Below are 21,569 nucleotides of genomic sequence, written 5' to 3'. Positions count from 1 at the left end.
TCCTTTCAAGGGAGAAATCCACAGCTCACTCTGTCCTACAGCTGTTGGGTTCCATGGCAGCCTCCATCACCATTGTCCCCCTGGCCAGGTTTCACATGAGGCTTCTACAATGGCTACTGCTCACCCAATGGTATCCTTTTCAGTATCCTCTTTCAGCCAAGATTCGGGTAACTCACAGGTGCAAACAGGATTTAAATTGGTGGATGGCCCACAACCCATCACAATGGTCTTGCCCCTTCTCCCCCCAACAGCCCAAGGCTACAGTGACCACGGATGCCTCCCTGATGGGGTGGGGGGGCTATGTCAGGGACAAACAGTCCAAGGTACTTGGTCCGAATTGGAGGCCCATCTGCATATAAATGTTCCAGAGCTGATGGTGGTGCTTCTGGTGTTGCAAGCATTCTATCCCATGCTGCCGTCTGGGACTATTACGATAAAATCAGACAACATGGCAGTAGTCTGGTACATCAACAAACAGGGCGGTACCAAATCATACCCACTCTGTCAAGAGGCCATGAGGATATGGCAATGAGTGATGGCTACCAACCATTTTCTTCTAGCAATGCACATTCCCAGGAGTTCCAATGTGATAGCAGACAGACTCAGCAGATGCAATCTACAACCTCATGAGTGGTCCCCGAATCCCTTGATAGCGGCAGAGATCTTCAACCACTGGGGTCTTCCTTGCTGCGACCTCTTTGCATCCCTGACCAACTACAAATGCAGCAAATTCTTCACCCTGATTCCCCCTCTGGGACAGTCACCCAGGGACCCTCTAGTCAATGATTGGCCCTCAGGTCTACTTTATGCATTTCTACCTCTCCCCCTCATTCCCCAGTTTCTGAAGAAAGCCCACCGGTTGAACAGCAAAGTGATCCTTATAGCACCATATTGGCCTTGTCAGATTTGATTCCCTTTCCTTTGGCCTCACCTGTTACATCAACCATGAATTCTCCATCCAACCCCGGGGTTGATCTCCCATCCACAGAATCTGATTCACCCCAACTTGGACAGCCTGAAGCTCACAGCTTGGCTCCTCCAATTCCCTTGATTGCCAGGAAGAATGATCTTTCTTTGCCAATACGTGACATTCTTATTGCATCTCATAAGTCTTCCACCAGAATTACTTATCTAAGCAAGTGGAAAAGATTTACCTTTCAGCTGAAAGAAAAGCAGGTAGATCCCTTTTCGGCACCAGTGTCGATAGTACTGGAGTATCTAGCCGACCTATTCAATCCGGTCTACTGACCTCTACCATTAGAGTTCATTTGGCTGCAATATCTAATTTCCATGATGGTGTCCAAGACTCCTCTCTTATGTCACACAAATTATGCAAAATCTTCATAAAAGGTGTGAATCATCTAAAACCCCCTTTTAGAGAATCTATTCAACCATGGGACCTGTCATTAGACCTACAAGCTTTGACAATGCCACCTTTCGAACCAGCTTCTTTTTGCGACCTCAAATACTTGTCATGGAAAACCTTGTTTTGGTCACCATTACTTCTGCCAGACGTATCTCTGAGCTTCAAGCCTTATGCATCAAGAGTCCATATTTGATTTTTCATAGAGATAGAGTGTCATTGAGAACTAATCCTTCCTTTCTGCCAAAAGTAATCTCTGAAATGTCCATTAATCAAACCATTGAATTGCCAGTTTTCTTCCCCAACTACTCAAACAAAGGAGAGTATTGCCTACATACCCTAGATATTCACAGGCAAATTCACTTCTACTTGAACAGGATTAAGGTCTCTTGTAAATCATACCAGTTATTTTTGGCCTATTCTGGACCTAGATTAGGATGTGCTGTTGCTAAGGTCACATTGGCTAGATGGTTGAACGACTGTGTGACCTTCATTTATAGACAACATAATATTCCATTACCTACTACCATAAAGGCTCATTCTACAAGGTTGGTGGCAACTTCTGCTGCCTTCCATGCCAGAGCTTCTTTACATGACGTCTGTGCAGCTGCAACTTGGGCTACTCCTCATACCTTCATCAATCATTACAAATTGGATTTGGCCTCCAGGGGAAGAGCATCTTTTGGTTCTATGGTGCTCAGGAATGTCCTTCCATGAGAGCCTCTCAGGAATAGAGGTAACTGGGGACTCTGTCCCACATGTAAGGAATGAACGAGGATTAACAATATCAGATAAAGAAGTTATGCCTTACTATAACATTCCATCTGTATTGTTGATCCTCTTTCAGTCATTATGACCCTCCCTCCTTCCCCCTCCTGTGGCTTCTAGTGGATCTCACCATCCGGTTCTATTAGCTCATTTGACCAGAGGTAGCCTCTACCTTCTTTTGACTTGAAAACTCAATCTGAGGTAACAGGGAGAGGGAAATTCTGGGTAAGAGTTATAGCTCGAGAGTTTGTAGCTGATGTGAGCTTGGAACATGGCCGGCTCGGTTCCGAGGTTGGAACTGATACCCACACGTAATGACTGAACGAGGATCAACAATACAGATGGAACATTATGGTAAGACATAACTTCTTTTTACCCTCCTACACCTGAACATACATAAAACTATTTGCGTTGCTGCCTTATATATTTCCCCCAGGAAACAACATTCCTGTTCTCAAAGATATCTTTCAATGGTTTTCCACCAATGTAAATAAAGGCACTATTGTACTTGGGGATGTGAATATAGACTATTTACTTCTAAACACTGACTCCCCTACCCTCTCTATTAACCTATTCATTATTATTATTATTCAAGTAATCACCTCACCCACTAGAATTGACAAACATAGCAACAGGCACTCACTACTAAACTGGATTCTTACCACTTCACTTTCAACGATAAACACCTTTGGCTGTCTCCCATCAGTGACCATCTCCCCACATTTATTACAAGACAAACTAATCACACCCCAAACATACAATATTAAAACAAGCACATAGACTCTCCTCTTTTAACAGACACCTGTATAAACTACCTCTCCCAATACAATGGGAATACTCTATAAAACCTACCACTAGAATATGATGTTACCCATTTCAGTAAAACATTGCTTATACTAAATGAGTTAGCTCTCATAAGAACAAAAAGAACCAAAAGCAACCCTGCTCCATGGTTCAACAAAGAAACCAAAACAGCTCATGCTAAATAGAAAGCCTGGAATATATGGTATAAAGATAGAAAACAACAAAACTGGCAAATTTTTAGACAACTTAGAAATTGATGTAAACAGCAGGCCAAACTAGACAAAATTGCATTTTTTCACTCACTTCAGGGCAAACATCACCACAATCCCACTCAATTCTGGGCAACCACAAAACTACTATAACCTGGTCAAACCACCAACCCATCTCCTGCCACAAACAATGACACACACCCCATAGCCACATAATTCAGCACTTGCTTTATTCAATCTGTCTTCTACTAGAATCTAATCTATCCTCCCATCTATGCTCACAATACCCCTCTCTTTTCTTTTTACCAAATACCTTCCTCAGCTATCAAAAATTGTCATCAAAAACTGAAAACCCCTGTACCAGCTGCTAACAAAGTCTCACCCAAGGACATTAATTTAGCTGCCGACATCCTGGCATGCCCAATCTCAAACTCATAAACAGATCTGTCACAGAAAACTATGTACCCACTATCTGGGAAAAAATCACATATACCACTTCATTGCAATTCTCTCGTCTCTGTCCATAATCTTAGAAGGATGCATACACTCCCAACTCCTAACCCATCTCATAAATAACAAAACTACTCTTCCCCACACGACATAGCTTTCGACCACACCACAGCACAACAGCTCTGCTTAGTTCTTCAGAAACCACAAATACCGTCAGAAATAATGGTAAGCTAATATCTTCACTGGATCTGTCAAAAGCATTTGACACAGTATATCCTACATACTCCTAATCAGTGAACTACCTTCTCTATCACTGTTTCATTCAGCTGTTACTTGGTTCTGTAGCTCTCTCTCCAATGGACAACACGCCATAAAATGTAATCGCGACCTATCCTGCTTTCTCCCTGATTCTGTTGGTGTACCACAAATTCTACTCCCAGTCCTTTTCAACATTTTATCAAAAAACCTGCACAAACCAAGCAAACCTGCCACCTTAGTACAATATGCCAACAATGCCACCATCATCTGCTCAGCCTCAGCGCTTCCACTACTTCAGCAAATGGCTCAAGACTCTTTCACTTCCACAAAATCATGGCTAAAGACTCATCAGCTAATCCTAAATGCCCAAAATTAATGCTCTTCACACCCAGATCTCTTTAAATAATCTGTACTCTCTTTAACATTACTTCAACAAAAATCACCACCATAGAAAATGTAAAAAAAATACCAAACCACTAGGAGTCATAATGGACAGTAACCTAAAATTTGACCTGCTTGTTACCATCAAGAAAACTCATCAAAAACCGAGCTGCCTCTACTGAAGCACATCCTACCTCACAGACTCATCAAGAAAATCCTTAGCATCATCCTACCTTCTCTCCTTCCTTCTCTGTGCATCACCCATATTAACCAACATTCAGACCACCCTACTAAATACATTAGAGACATCCTTTAACAAAACAGCCAAGTTTATAGTGAATACAAAAGCACACGGAACCAGTCCAGTGAAAATGAAAAACACAGATTAAGCACCAGCACCTTCAATTTATTCAATTAAAATTATCTGGTACCTCGGCATTTCGCTTTCATGGATAAAAATCATTCATTTTGACCAACCCTTTTATACACAAACAGCCATTAACAAGATCCAATTATTCAATAAATCCTTTAAATAAATCACAAATTTTATATTCTTTTACATATAGATATTAAATACTAATAATGCATTATAAATACATATACTTTTGACTATGTCTTTAAATACAGCTTATGTATACAAAGTATTCCTACAAAAAATACAAGAAATACAAGAAATACAGGCTTTAAATTTAATTGCTAAGTTCCTGATTTAAACCCAAAGGCAACAAAGTCTTAATTTTTAAAATCATCCTAGTTTCTAACTCCAACAATTTACTAATCTAGTCGCCCCACCCCCTAGGTAGAAAGGGTTTAGCAAGTGTACAAAACAATAATTGGCAATCAGACCCACCATGCATTTCATTGAAGTGTTTAGCCACAGGACGTATAACTCATTTTTATTCCTCACATCCCTAAGACGTTCAAGAATCTGACTCCTAACCAAACGTTTTGTTTGATCTATATACCATTTTGTATTAAAACAACTGCAGCCTAGAATATACACAACCCCTGTAGATCTATAAGTAAAGAAATACCTTGAATTAAATGGTCTTCCATTAATAAAACAACCAGATAAATTCTTCACCCTGGAGCATATAATATAATGACCACAAGAGAATGTTCCTAAGAGTAAAGTCCAAGTTGGTCTAACTAACAAATCATAATTCAACATTTCTTTCAAGTTTTTACTCCTACTAAATGAAGAAGTAACACATTTGGAAAATGAATGGCCTATACTTTCATCCTAAGCAATAATATGCCAAAACCTTCTCACAATATTTATTAGGGTATCAGTAAAGGATGAATATTTAGTAACATAGTATAATTTTTCAAATGACTCATTAGAAAAGGGAGACACTATTCCGCCAAGTCTATTCTCACTTATATTTATAGTTTTATCTTTATTCTTTTGCATTTTAGGAGTTACACCATCAAGCACACATTGTTTTGAGTGCTTAAGTATTCTTTCATCATAACCTCTGCTTTTTAATCTCTTTTAAACCTTATTAAGTTCAACTACTTTAAATTTATCACCACTAGTATGATCAAACACCCTTTTATATTCACCATATGGTAAAGAGTCCAACAAATGTTCAGGATTCATACTAGTTGTATACAAGAACATTTTCACAGAGGTCTGTTTCCTAAACGGCATATATCCTATGGCCTTACCATCCCCATAAAGTGTTACATCCAAATAATTAATCTCCTTTCTATTCATATCATAGGAAAAACTTAAACCATGGTCATTGCAGTTAAAAATTTCGAAAAATTCAAGAAATTCTTCAACATCACCTTCACAAATGAAATTAAGATAATCTATGAATCTCTTATAGAACAAAACTTTGTTCTTATAAAACAGGGTTGGATATGTGAATTTTTTCTCAAACTATCCCATGTATAATATAGCATATGAGGTTCCAAATGCAGACCTCATAGCTGTCCCCTTAAGCTGCAGATAAAATTCCTCATTAAATGAGAAACAATTATGACTCAAACAAAACTCCAAGAGACCAACTAAAAAGGTTGTTCGAGGACCTTCGCCTAGTACATGAATTACGGCTTCAACACCCCATTTGTGTTTTATATTTGTGTATAATGATTTCACATTGATGGAGACCCAATAATACCTATCCTGCCATCGAATCTTTCCCAAAGAATTCAATAACTCCTAAGTATTAGAAATATGTGCAACAACCTTACTCAAATATTTTTAAGGTGAAAATCAAGGAACTTTCCCACCTGACTTAGATAAGAACCCACACCTGAAATAATAGGCCTTCCAGGTGGCATCTTGCACGTACTACAGAACAAACTAACCCCCCACCTAAACACGCTGTTCAACCTCAGCCTCTCCACAGGCTACGTGGCCATAGAATGGCACACAGCAACGGTTATTCCTCTCCACAAAGGAGGGGTTACAACTGACCCTAGTAACTATCGCCCCATAAGCCTGACTAGCCTGGTGTGCAAGGCTATGGAGCGCATCATCATGGAGCTCATTAACAAAGACATTGGGAACCTCGAAACACTTGACCCGACCCAGTTTGGCTTTGTTAAGGGCAGATCATGCCTACTATATATTTATTTTTATTTTATTTTACATTTGTTAACCGGGGGGGGGTGTCTAACTGAGCTGAAAAGGCCCTTTTTCAGCAGAGGCCTGAGGAGAAAAGCTCCACAAAGAAAAATTACAGATACAGTTAGTTAGACATGATCAGTATACACACAAATTACAAAAGACATGTTTTTACAGTGGTATGAAGCACAACAACAGCTGCAGTGGATAGAACAAACAAAAAAATATTAATTTAAAAATAAATATAATTAATAGATTTGTGATGTACAGCTGAAATTTGGAACATAGAATACATAACATAGTACACAGGTACAGTACATACATTGTAGATTATCCAGTGTTTGTGAGTAAGATAGAAAACTATTATCAACTACTCTAGTATGTATACCTTATCCACTTACACTATCCTGGGGAGCAATCATGGCACTTCCAAATTTGCTTGACATATTGCCTGATGAGGTCTTTAAAGGAGGCTTTGGATGATGTGTTTTGAATGCTAGTGGGGACAGAGTTCCATTTTTTAGCCACTGAACTACTATATAGTGCATCTCCAAAGCTATTGTAGCTGTTGGTGACTTCTCGTAGTAGTTTGCTTGATGATCTAAGAGGCCTTTTGGCTGAGTGATGTTGTACTAGGTTTTTGAGGGCAGGACACTTATTGGGGAGGTAATAGATAGAATGACAGAGGCAGAGCTGATTGTAGGTTAGGAGGTTGGGCAGTTCAAGCCAGTTAGAGCTGTCTCAAAGCAGTACAGTGATGAGTTCTATATGAGTAATTTGCAGCAAAGCGGGCATTCTGTCATAGCAGGCTTCCATTTTGCTTAGTTCAGTTTTGTTGAGATTAGTCAGAATGGGAGATGCATAGAGTAGGGTGGATAGAAGTTGGGAGCGAGCAATGGCTGATCTTGTGTTGTTGGTAAGAAATGGTTTGATACGGTAGAGTGATCCCAGTTTGGCATGTACTTTTTTAATAGTTAAGTTGAGATGACTATCAAATTTTAGGTGGGAGTCTATGGTTATTTCCAATAGCTTAGTCTGTGCCACTGGAGTGATTGGAGTAGCATTTGTGGAGTAGATTGTGAATTGACTGTTATCAGTGTTTTTGTTAGAACTGGTTATAATCATAAACTGAGTTTTCTTTGGATTGAGGATAAGTTGGGCTTTGGTAAGGTAGTTTTCAACGTCAGAGAATGCTAGTTGAGCTGTTTGCAGGAGGGTGGGAATGTTTTGTGCAGCGCAGATTAAGGTAGTGTCATCTGCATACTGAATGATAGATGCATACTGTGTGGAGGTATGGAGGTCATTTGTGAAGACTGTGAATAGTAGTGGTCCTAAGATAGAACCCTGTGGGACTCCTACAGTTAATGGCAGCTGAGGAGAGAGAGAATTTTCCCATTTCATAGCTTGGCATCTGTCAGTTAAGTAGCTTTGGAATCAGGTAAGAGTGGAATTTGATAGATGATATTGGTTTAGTTTGTTTAGCAGGATTTGGTGCGAGACTGTGTCAAATGCTTTGGACATATCCAAAAAAAGAGTTGACACTTGCAGGCCTTCATTTTTGAGATGGTTTACTGTGTCTGTGAAGCAGAGGAGGGCTTCAGTGGTACTATGGGCAGGTCTGAAACCATGCTGAGTAGGTGACAGGATGTTGCTGTCTAGGAGATAGTTTAGCATCTGGGTATGGATGCATTTTTCTAGGATTTTGGCCAGGGGGGAGAGTAAAGCAATGGTTCTGTAGTTATTAAGTTCAGTGGAGGTCCTGCCTTTATGTATGGGTGTAACATAGGATATTTTCCAGAGTTTGGGCACATAGTTTTCAACAATTGATCTGTTTATGAGAGTGGAGACTGGGATAGCAATAGCATCTGCTGCGAGTTACAAGAAATAGCTGGGGAGTACGTCGGCTGCTGTTGATGAGGTTTTTAGTTGGGAGAGCATGCTTTTGATTGAAGTGGTGGAAACTGTTTTGAGGGTAAAGCTTGTATTAGTGTTATTTGTGCTGGTTGGGGGGGGGGGGGGGGGTAGTGAGGAAGGAACTGTCCTGTGATACTAAGGATAGAAGTGAGTTCACAAAGTGGGAGTTGAATTGTGTTTCGATGGGAACTTTAGTGTCAGGGGTGCTTGGTTTGGGGGTAGCCTTTTGGGTGGATTTTAGTAGCTGGTTTACATTTTTCCAAAATTTTTGCGGGTTGTGTTGGTATTTAGTTTGTAATGTTGTGTAGTAGGATTTTTTTGTCCAGCCTAATGTATTTTTTTGCACGGTTGCGCAGTTCTTTGTACTTAGTTAGGCTTTGTGTTTCTTTGTTTTTTTTTATAGTAAAGCCAGGCAGTATCTCTGGACTTGAGGATTTGTTTGGTTTCTTTACTGAGCTAGGGGTTTGTAGAGGTTCTAACCTTGATTTTGCGCAATGTAGCGATAGTGTGTAGGTGTTGTAGAAATGTTTTGTTGAAATATGCTACAGCCTGGTCAAGTGGGAGGGTTTTTAGGGGGGTCCAGTCACAGTTACAGAGTAAAGTGTTGAGGACCTCAGGAGAGAATGTTTTTGTGTTTCTAGTGGATATATAGTTAGTGGTTTTGCATATGCTTGTTCTACTATGTATAAAGTATATTATGTTGTGGTCACTTAAGGTGTCTGGGAGACTGCCTGTGTGAGGGTACAATGTAGGGTTGTTAGTTAGGACCCAGTCAAGGATGGATTCCCTTTTAGATTTTTTTATCACATCTAGTTGGAATTTGGACTAGCTGCTGGTAGCCATGGAGATTTATTAGATTACTTGGTGGTTCTGATATGCAGGTGAACCAATCTAGGTTGAAGTCCCCCAGAATAAGGGTTTCTTGTGAGTATGTGGAACACCAGGATAAGAAGTCTTCAAGGCTAGCAGGCATGTGTATTACCAGGTGGAATATAGATCACAATTATAGTGATGACCTTTTCAGGGTGAAGTTGAAGTTGTGAGATAAGTATGTCCCAATTATTGGGGGAGGGGTAGGAGTTTGGTAATTGACGGGACAGTTAAGTTGGACTTGTACAGTAAGGCAGTTCCACCCCCTTTACGAAGTGGTCTGTCTTCTCTAATGATATTGTAACCAGTAGGGAGAACTTCTGAGTTAGCTACGTTTTTATTTAGCCAGGTTTCTGTTAAACAACTATGTCTGGGGAGTAGTGTGTCATTGTGGCCTGGAGTTCAGGTATTTTATTTTTGATACTTCTAATATTAATATTTAGCATTAAAAGATGGTTGGTTTTGCTGCTGTTGTTGAATTGCCCAGGGATGAAGAAAGCGGGGGTGTTATGTTCTGACATTTGTGTTGGAGCAGTTTGTGTTGGACAAGATGGATTTGGGCCTGAGTTGAGGTGGATATCCCCACTTATGGTGAGCCTGCTGTTAAAATGGTGATACAGATCTTGGAGCTTGGTGAGGAGTGTGAGAAAGTATTGTGATTTTTTGGAGTAGGAGTGAGAGCATATGTGTTTAGTTCTGAATTGGCCCGTTATGTAGTTCTTGAACAATTGCAGGCAGATATTATTATAATGTGTGGTGTCTGTATACGAGAGTGCATAATGTAGTGTTGTGCTACTAAGTTTAGGGATATTGCTAGAGTGATAACTTGCGGTGTTGTAAAGAATTATGAGAAGACACATTAGACTTAGTTGTGTGATAGTCATGGTTATAAAGTTTAAGCTGGTTCTAGGTGGGGAGTCTGAATAGAAATTATAGGGTTATACTATATGCGGATGGGGAAGTAGTGTGGGTGATGTAAAAAATGCCTAGTGGGAATGAGAGTGATTGGGAGTATTTTGTGTGTAGCAAGTTGGTGTGGTATAATGTGATATGACTTGAGGAGCTGTGATTGGTGGAGGTGATGTGAGAGTGAGCTGTGGGTGTGGCTGTGATTACTATAAATGTAGAGGTAGTGGGAGCGGGAGGGAATAGGGGGCAGGGCAGGGGAGCGGAGAGAGCCCGAGCATTAGCGAGGGCGAACGGAGCGGGGCAGATCCTACCAAGACAAGAGAAAAAAGTAAGTATTACTTTACAAATCTGAACACTTTAAACAAATTCCTGCTTACCATTAAGCAGAATGTAATTGCTGAAGAGCACTTGTGTCTTGGTGGGAGATTAGAAATGTAAAGATGGCTCCATGCTCAGCAGAAGTCTAATATAGACTTAGTATTGGGGGAGGGAGAGCGGAGCAGAGCCCACCAAGACAAGAGAAAAAAGTAAGTATTACTTTACAAATCTGAACACTTTAAACAAATTCCTGAGATCTAATGGCTTACCAGCAAGCAGAATTTAATTGCTGAAGAGCACCTGTGTCCTGGTGGGAGACTAGAAATGTAAAGATGGCTCCATGCTCAGCAGAAGTCTAATATAGACTTAGTATTGGGGAGGGAGATAGCACAAGGGGTGTAAACCAGGTGGAATGCAAAAATAAAACAGAGAGGCAATCAGTGAAGACCTCAGAGGGAGTAAGTAATAATTCAAACTACCTGTAAAGTGAAGGAGAGAAGAGACAGCAAAGTTTATTAAGGTTGGGAGTGTGTCTTCACATTGACTTGCTGATTAGTAACCAGTTTGTGCACAGATTAGAGTAGGGAGATACATTAGCAATGAAGGGGAATGTAGAGATGCAAATAAACAGGTGGGCCTCCAAGTGATACAAACTAAGGCAGAAAGCACTGAGAGGGCTGCTTGATGGTTAATTTAGTCACAGAGATCTGAATTAAATGTATACTGTCTATTGGACAGTTAGGATTACTGTACTAGGTGGGGGGGGGGGCACAAGGCTACAACAGTCAGTTTTATTAGCAAGCTGAGAACTACTAAGAAATGCTGCTAATGTAATAGCTTTACTCTCATAAAACATACAAGTAGAATGCCTGGGTGGACTGACCCTGCTCAAGGCTCAAAATGTATATCCTTGTTTAGTTTGCAGTACTGATTCCTTATTATACTGTAAGGAGTAGTAGTCGCAGACTGCAGATTTGCTTGAGTGTGCTCAGCAAGCAGAATGTAATTGCTGAAGAGCACTTGTGTCCTGGTGGGAGACTAGAAATGTAAATGTACTAAACCTGGTTGACGTCTTCAAGACAGTCACCAAGGCCATAGACGAGGGAAAGGTGGTTCACACAAGTCTACCTTGACCTCGCCAAGGCTTTCAACACCATTCCCCACTCGGGTATTACAGAAAAACTCACCAGCCTGAATATAAACCCCCACATCACAAGATGGGTTGCCAACTGGCTTACAGACAGAACTCACACTTTAAAAATAGCGGGCTCCAGGTCCAACTCTAAACCAGTCACAAGTGGTGTCCCACAAGGCTCGGTCCTGGGACCCCTACTGTTCGGCATATACTTCTCAGAAGTACAGGCAAACACAGGAGGACTATGGCTAACCGAGTTCGCTGATGACTGCAAACTGGGAGCCATAATTGACTCTCCGGCTGACATGGACATCCTCCAAAAGGGCCTTACTGAGAAGAACACCTGGTGTCAAAGTCATAGCCTCAAGCTAAATTCCAAAAAATGCATAGTCATCCCGTTTGGGAAAAACAAAACACCCACGAATTACCACATAGGTGGCAGCCCCCTTAATATAGAAAATAAGAGATCTGGGGACACAGGTAGATAGTAATCTCTCCTTTGACAATCATATTGCCAAAGTAGTTAGGAAATCCTTCTATGTGGCCCATCTAATTACTAAAGGGTTTGCATCTAGAAATAAAGAGGTTATAGTGCCCTTCTACTCGTCACTCATTAGACCCATCCTAGAGTATAATGCCCCATTTGGGATGTACCTCACAAGACACTTCCAACAGCTGGAAAGACCACAAAAGTACCTCACCAAGAGGATTACTGGCCTCAAGCATATGTCCTATGCAGCCTGATTGAAAAAACTCTGGCTGTACTCAGTGGCATATCGCTTACTCAGAGGTGATCTCTGCCTGACTTACAAAGCCATGTCCAACTCAGAATTAATGGACATGCTCCACCTAAAGAAATCCAAGTCACTGCGAGACACGTGCTCTAGTGAGCTAAACCTCGCCACAACAATCAATAGAACATGCAGGAGGGATAGATTTCTATCACAGAGACTCCCTATGCTTTGAACAAAATTCCAAATTACATCAGGCAGAGCCCCTCACTAACACTCTCCAAGAGAAACCTTGACAAGTGGATGGGTAACAGAAAATACACCCCTGGGATCACTTAATTGGCTCTGCTTGACAGAGGATCAGTTAATTAATCAATGGGGTGGCGAAAGCCGACACACTCTGGCTAGGCTTATAAATGCCCTTGGGCAGATAGCCTACTACCTACCTATGAACCTAATACAGCTAGTAACAATGGTAATTAGCAGCCTGATCATACAGAATCAGAAGAGAAATCATTTATATCTTGTTCCTAAATAACATTGGTGGTTCCTGTTTTTCAACTTCTGTCTTATAAAAATTGCATATGTAGAGAATGGTTGTTATAACAATAATGTGATAGTTGAGAACGACCGATCCATGTATTTATTTTATTCCTTTCAATTCCATTCCTGTAGTACTTCCCTAGTTTGTTTCCCTTTTGAATCAGAGACCCCTTTACTGTTGTTTTCCTTTGCTTCCTACCCTTTGTGGGGTTTTTGTTTGTTTTATCTGTTTAAGCTACATGGAAAGACAACAAGTTGTATTATTTTAGAAATAAGCGAATGAATAAGAAAACTCTACCCACACATAGCTTTTTTAATCATAGATTAGTTGTACTTTTCTTTAATCATACCTCTCATGATTTTCTGTTAGTTCTTGATTAGCATTTTCTGGAAAATTCCATGTTATTTTCTTGTGGTATTTATGACAGGATTTTTTGCATTATACATATAGCTGAAGCGATCGATAAGTTGGGGGTGGGGATGAATTACAGTCACATGAAAGACCAGAGCTGTAATGAGGTGGTGGCTGTCTTGGGTGCAAGCTGTTAGGGTTGTGATCGGTCAATGCTGGGGGGGGGGGGGGGGATGCAGTACCAACATTCATTCATAAAGCTGTGAGGATACTGGAACTTATTAAATGAATGCTGATACAGTCATTTTGCTCTTATGGTTAAGTGTGTGCTAGTAACTAGGGTGAGGTACTTATTACAGTTTACTCTCAGAAGAATTTTTTTTTGGTTTTCAATTCTAGGTTGTGGGTGCATCAGTCTGGGCCCCTCTGGGGATCTGCCAGGAATGCCAAATGAGCTAGTTACAGCACTGTGAAAGACACTGATTATAGCTACAGTGTAACACAATCATGTCAGATGTATCGTATTACAGCTACAGTGTAACACAATCATGTCAGATGTATCGTATTACAGCTACAACGTAACAAGCCAGTTCAGTCTGTGTAACACATATTAATTACGTCAGATGTATCATATTACAGCTACAATGTAACAATCCAGTTCAGTCTAACACATATGAATTATGCCAGATGTATCATAGTATAGCTACAGTGTAACACAAACCAGCTCAGCCTAACCCATATTAATCACTTCGGATGTATCATATCTGCAGTGTAACAAAGACCAGCTCAATCAACATGTTAATCACATGCCATATGTATCATATTATAGCTACAGTGTAACAAGCCAGTTCAGTCTGTGTAACACATATTAACTAGTGTGAGGCACAAACAATCTGGGAATATATTGCTGATTGATAAGTATATTTTCTTAGCATTTTAACCTTTCAGAGTTCTGCACTGTATTAATTTGGACTGACTGAATTATTTTGTTGCCTGACTGAATTATTTTATATATTTTCTGGTACTGTTTTCTGTTTCTCATCTGTCCTGAAACTGTTTTCCCCTCCCCCACCCTATTCTTGTGGTGTTTGTTATAGTTGGTGGCTTTGCAGTTGCCTGCCTCTACTGTAAACTTGATCTGGGACACCCTTTCCAGTCTAGTGTTCACTCTACTTAATACAGAGAGAGAACATTTGAGAAGGCCAACCCATTAGGTTCTTAACCTTGAATTATTTTCTGCCCCTCCTTCCTCTCTCCTTGTACTTTACTAACATAAAAAGAAAATAAAAAATGCACTTTCTTCATCTGCTTTTACTGTATTTGTGTTTCTTCCTACTTTATTACTTTATTTTGTTTTTGCCTCATCTTAAAAGTACTCAATTGTATTTATTCTGCTGCATTTATCACTGCTTGGTAGTAGCTTGATTAAATTGTAACTGTTATTCTAAGGCTTTTGGTTTAAGCACTTGGGCTTCAGACCAGTTGTTTTACATTAAGAATGTTTGTGTCCTGCACTGAGTTGGCAGGACAGGTAGCTTACATCCTTCTAAGCTGGGAATTGCTGATTGAAGGCCCAGTGTCTGTTATTCTAAAAGTGCATTAGTTCTGGGTTAAGCACTTTGGCTTCAGGCCAGTTATTTTACATTAAGAAGGTTCGTGGTCTGCACTCTTGTGGGAGGAGAGACTAGATTCTGCCCTTCTGAGCTGGGGATTTCTGGTTAAAGGCTTATTGTGCCTGCTTATTTGAACTGTTTCATTCTGAAACTGGTGCACCTTGTTTGCTGTAGCATAGACTAGATTCAGGCCTGCTGAATCTAGCTTTGTTTGTATAATGTGAGCACTGATCAAGGCCATCTTTTTTGGAGAAGGTTCCCCTGCACCCTAGTGGCAGGAGTGTGCAATTAGAACTTGTCTGATTGAGATTGCTGAAACAGGGCTCAGTTTTGAGCCTTTTAACTGGTTAATTGGGTGATTTGTTTAAATCAGTTTGCTCATTTTCTATTGTTATATATATATAAAATGCACTGTATTTATCTGCTTTTACTGTATTTGTGTTTCTTCCTACTTTATTACCTTATTTTGCTTTTGCTACCTGTTTTTAAAAGTACTTAACTGCATTTATTCTGCTGCAATTATTAATGCTTGTCAGTAGCTTGATTAAATTGTAACTGTTATTCTAAGCCTATGGTCTAAGCACTTGGGCTTCAGACTAGTTGTTTTACATGAAGAAGGTTTGTGGTCTGCGCTGTTGTGGCAGGACAGGTAGCTTACATCCTTCTAAGTTGGGAGATGCTGACTGAAGGCTTAGTGTCTGTTATTCTAAAAGTGTATTGGTTCTGGTTTAAGCAGCTGGACTTTGGGCCAGTTATTTTACTTTAAGAAGGTATGGTCTGCACTCTTGTGGGAGGAGAGGGTAGATTCTGCCCTTCTGAGCTGGGAGTTTCTGGTTAAAGGCTTTTCGTGCCTGCTTACTTGAACTGTTACCAACATGGGAGATAGATGCTCTACACCAGTGGTCACCCCCTCATTGGTCAGGTCTGACCATAAGCTAATCACCCTTGAAATCCATATCACACCCCCACCCCCCAGTAAGGAAACCTCCGTAAAAAACTTCTCCAAAGCCAACTTCATGCTACTCAAGTCAGAAGTGACAAACTTCATGACACCCATGTAGATGGGAGCTGGAAGTTCACCTGCTGATTCCTACACTAAGGCAATGTACGAGCACATCCACTTGTGCATGAATCGTGCCATCCCAAATAGAACCAAGATGCTCTCCTCCAAAAAAAGGAAGCCAATCTGGTGGTCCCCTGCCATAAACAAACTATACAACAGAAGGAAGAAACAGTTGCAGAAAAGAGGAAAATCCCAGGATGTAAAAAACTCCCTTACCAGCCTCAGTAAGAAGCTGAGATCCCTCATAAAATCCTCCAGAGCTAGTTACAAAAATAAAATTGCCAAAGATTCCAAAGACAGCCACAAGGCATTCTATACTTATGTCAAGAGTCTAAATGGCAATGCTTAGATCTGCTCTGAGCTACAACAGAATGGCATTAAATATACCGATCCCAAGGATATTGTCAATATCCTGGCAGATCGATTTAGTGCCAGCTTCACCCCCCTCACCCCTAAAGGGCCCATCTCAATACCAAAAGATTGCCAAGTTCCGGTAATCGTGGCCACACAGGTAGAAACCACACTCTCCAAAGCTAAGAATGCTGCATCCATGGGACCAGATGACATCCTGGGCTGTGTACTACATGAACTACAAAATGAACTGGTACCTCACCTAATTGTCATGTTTAATCATAGCCTCACCTCAGGCTTTGTGCCCTCTGAGTGGCACACAGCTACAGTTATCCCACTCCACAAGGGAGGATCCACCTTGGATCCCAGGAACTGCTGTCCCATCAGTCTGATGAGCCTGATCTGCAAGGGCATGGAATGCATTATCATGGAACTTATAAACAAAGACATTGGCAACCTTCAAACAGTGGATCCCACCCAGTTTGGGTTTGTGAAGGGACAATCCTGTCTCCTGAACCTGATTGACTTCTTCGAATCAGTCTCCAGAGCTGTGGAAGAGGGCAAGGTGGTCCATACAGCCTATCTGGACCTTGCCAAGGCCTTCAACACCATCTCCCACTCTGGAATCATAAAAAAGCTTACTAAGCTGGGCATAAATCCCTACATCACTCGGGTTGCCAACTGTCTTACTGACAGAACCCAAACTGTAAAAGTAGCCGACTCCAAATCCAGCTCCAGACAAGTTACAAGTGGAGTACCTCAGGGTTCAGTCCTGGGACTGTTCTTGTTTGGCATCTACGTCTCTGAAGTACAGGCCAACACTAAGGGACTCTGGCTAACAAAGTTCGCAGATGACTGCAAACTGGGAGCCATTACTGAATCCCCAAATTATGTGGATATTATACAAAAGGGCCTTACAGAAACAGATGCTTGGTGCCAGAGCCATAGGCTCAAGCTCAATGCCAAGAAATGTATAGTTATCCCCTTTGGGAAAAACATGTATCCATGAATTACCATATAGGTGGCAGTATACTAAACACCAAAAGTGTGATAAGGGACTTAGGGACACAGATGGATAGTGGTCTCACCTTCGATAATCACATCGCCACAACAGTCAGGAAATCCTTCTATATGGCATACTTCATCACTAAGGGCTTTGCATCCAAAAAAAGGAGGTCATTGTCCCACTATACTTATCCCTCATTAGACCCATTATAGAGTACAATGCCTCATTTGATATGTACCTCACAAGACATCTGCAACAGCTGAAAAGGCCACAGAAATACCTCACTAAAAGAATCACAGGCCTAAAGCAGATGCCCTATGCTGACCATCTAAAAAAACTCCAGCTATACTCTGTGGCATATCGTCTACTCAGAGGGGATCTCTGCTTAACATACAAGGCCATGTCGAACCCTGAGCTGTTGGACATGCTCCACTTAAAGAAATCACAGTCCCTCAGAGCCACATGCTCCAGGGATCTAAATCATGTCATCAAAATCAACAAAACATGCTGGAGGGATAGGTTCCTGATCCAGAGACTCCCCATACTCTGGAATAGACTGCCCATACATGTCAAGCATAGCACCTCCTTGGCCCTCTTCAAAAGGAACCTTGATGATTGGATGGGAGATAGGAAATTCACCCCAGGGATCACAACAGTCACCCTGCTAGACAGGGGTCCAGGGAAGTAAATAGTGTGGGAAGAAATAGCCAGGGAATTGTTATGGCTAGGCTTGTATAGGCCCTATGGCCGATAGCCTAGTACCAATCTATGAGCCTATGTTTCTTTCTGAAGTTGGTATGCCTTGTTTGTTGTAGCATAGACTAGATTCAGACCTACTGAATCTAGTTTTATTTGTATAACTTGGGCACTAAATGTTCCAAATATATAAAATGTTGGAAACTGTACAAGCACTACCTGGATGACATGTGTTTTTATGGATAAGCTCTGAACGTATGTTTCTTGAATTTTTAGATTATATATCAGAATCAACTGATTTTTTAAAATTTACATACAAGATTAATAAAGATGAATTGGAATATTTCGACATTTCTATAAAGAAACGAGAAGGTATTTTCAGTTCAAAGATTTATCGGAAAGAAACTTTCTCAAATTCATATTAAGCATACAATAGTGCACAGCCCCTACACCAGAAAAAAGGAATTGTTAAGGGACAATATGTTAGGGGTAGTCGTATGACATCCAGAGATTGTGATTTTGATCAAGAATGTGAAATATCAAGGGAAATGTTTACAAAAAGAGGTTATCCCAACAAATTTATAAAAAACATAGAAAAAGAAGTTAAGAGAAGAAAGGCAGGGCAGATTGAAACCCATTCTGGGGGGTAAAACAGGGCCTAGTAAGGAAAAGGGTAAAGCAGCGAAGTGTGAAGGTGAAAGAAGTTAGACGCAGTAAGAATAAGAACATTGTTAGAAGAGGAATGGAATAGATTTGGTGAACTATCAGACCTGGAGGGAATTTTCAATAACCCTTTAAGATGTACATACAGAAGGGGTAGAAGTCTGAAGGCTAGATTAGAAGGTAAAAAAAAGATGGCCGTAAATGTAAAGAGGGTAAAGTAGGGACCTTTAAATGTGGATGATGCTCCCACTGCCAGTATATTTTTATGAGGGACACTATTCTGGTTAGCAGTAGGGATAGACTTAGTAGTAGTAGGGACTATGCGAATTGTGATACTAGTGGTATAGTGTACATAGGGCTTTATGACCATTGTGAAGCATTTTATGTAGGTAAATCAGAAAGAAAGTTAAAAAACAGAATTTATGAGCATAACTAAGAAATTAGAACAAAATGTACTAAAAATGCTCTTTACAGACATATAATAAGTTGTCAAGAAGGTAAATTTAAATTATTTGTATTGGAAGTAATTCTAAAGGACATAAAAGGATGTCCATGGGAGACTTCCATTGAATACAAAGAATTACTATGGCAACTGTCCCTGGAAGCTACTAGATTTCCAGGTCTGAATGAGGCAGTTTCACTCGCCCAAGTCTTAAAGCTAAGGGCTGCAAAGCTTTAGTGATTCTGTCAAAATGTATTCCTTTGGTCTAAAGAATTATAGAACTGTGTACATTGACTTTGTGTGTATAACCTTTGTTTTAAAAGATGCAATACCATTTGCACTAGGTTTAATGTTATGGACTGCAATATTAAAGTGTATGTGCAATCATTTATTTTGGTTCAAAAAGAGAAAAAAGAAAATATATGTTTTTTTTACTATTTTTAGTAAATACTATTGTTTGAACCATTTATTTAAAAAGCACTAGTATAGGACTTTAATTCCATCTTTGGACACAAGATAGAGCTATTGCATGGAAGAATAGTTTGTTTTATAAGGTTTTTAACATGCACAAAACTAAATTATACCTGTATTTGTATTTATTTATTTATATTTAATAGAGTTTAGAGAAGGTATTGTGGATATTTATATCTTTATTTACATGTTTAGAACTGTTTTAAAGGATTTTTTAAAAAAGTTTCATAGGATTGAACATCTATTAATTATATGTGACCATTAAGAATATACACCAATTGGATAGAAGTATTAACTAAGTGGTGGGTATTTTAGGGGAAGAATTGTCAAAGGTATGTATTTCTATTTCATCTGAGGAAGTCATTAGTGGATGAAAACGCATATATGGTGATAATAGCATTTATGGATTTATTCTGAAGAAAGTGTGTTTAAATAATTGCGTGGAAAATATTAGTGGAGTTGTGCCTTGGTGGAATTGCTCTATTTCTTTTGGTTTTACATGAAAAGAGACATGGAGGAGCTCTCCGATCTTGTAGCCCAGGCAGGTATGACCCTAGCCCTGAGTAGCATCCTGCCATCACCCAGAATGATACCACAGTACAAAGACAAAATGATTGACTTCAACAATTGGCTAAACTTCTGGTGTCATTCTAAGGGGATCCAGTATCTGTCTGCTTGGGATAACATGATTGACAGACCACGATGCTTTGCCAGCACCTGTCACCCTTGGGATTCTGGATACTGGCTAAGGCTCTTGCCACCCCTATAGTGCCTTTTTTAGGTAAAGTTCGAATGACAAATTCACCACTGTAACAGGTACAAGCAAGCAAAATCTGATAATGCAACTCAATGCTAGATGTCTAAACCCCAAAATGCACTCACTCATGGCACTCCTTAAAATAGAAAACATTGACCTCTGTGCAGTGACAGAGACCTGGTTCAAGGCTCCAGAGAGCACCCTTGCATTACCAGGCTATAATTCATACCACACCTTTCGGCCACCTAACCTGGACTGAAACACTAAAGGCGGAGGTGTGTCCATATTCACTAAGGATATCCACACCTCCAGGCTAGTTGCTCAGCATAATGCATCTGAGATTATCCAAGTGTAACTAGCTCTGGGCAGGACCGCAATCCAAATTGTAGCTTGCTACAGATCCCCCACCATGCCTCAGGATTCCCACTCCTCATTTATTGATACACTGGAAAATAAAAAAGGAAGCCAATCTGGTGGTCCCCTGCCATAAACAAGCTCTACAACAGAAGAAAGAAACTGTTGAAAAAAAAGAGTAAAATCCCATGATTGGAGGAACACCCTGATCAGCCTCAGAAAGAAGCTGAGATCCCTCATAAAATCCTCCAAAGCTAGTTATGAAAACAAAATCACCACTGATTCTAAAGACAACCAGAAAGTATTCTATAGCTATGTCAAGAATCTCAATGGCAACACTCAGATCTGCTTTGAGTTACAGCACAATGGCACTAAATATAAAGAACCAACTGATATTGCCAACATCCTAGCAGATAGGTTCAGTGCTAACTTTACCCCCTCTCACCCCTAAAGGGCCCATCTCTATACTGTAAGAATGTAAAGTTCCTGTAATCACGGCTTCACAGGTAAAAACCACACACTCCAAAGCCAAGAACACAGCATCCATGGGACCTGACATCATCCCAGGCT

This window comes from Protopterus annectens, chromosome 10.part0 (assembly GCF_019279795.1).
Source record: "Protopterus annectens isolate FY-2018-M chromosome 10.part0, PAN1.0, whole genome shotgun sequence".
Classification (NCBI taxonomy): Eukaryota; Metazoa; Chordata; order Ceratodontiformes; family Protopteridae; genus Protopterus; species Protopterus annectens.
This window is presented reverse-complemented; position numbering follows the sequence as displayed.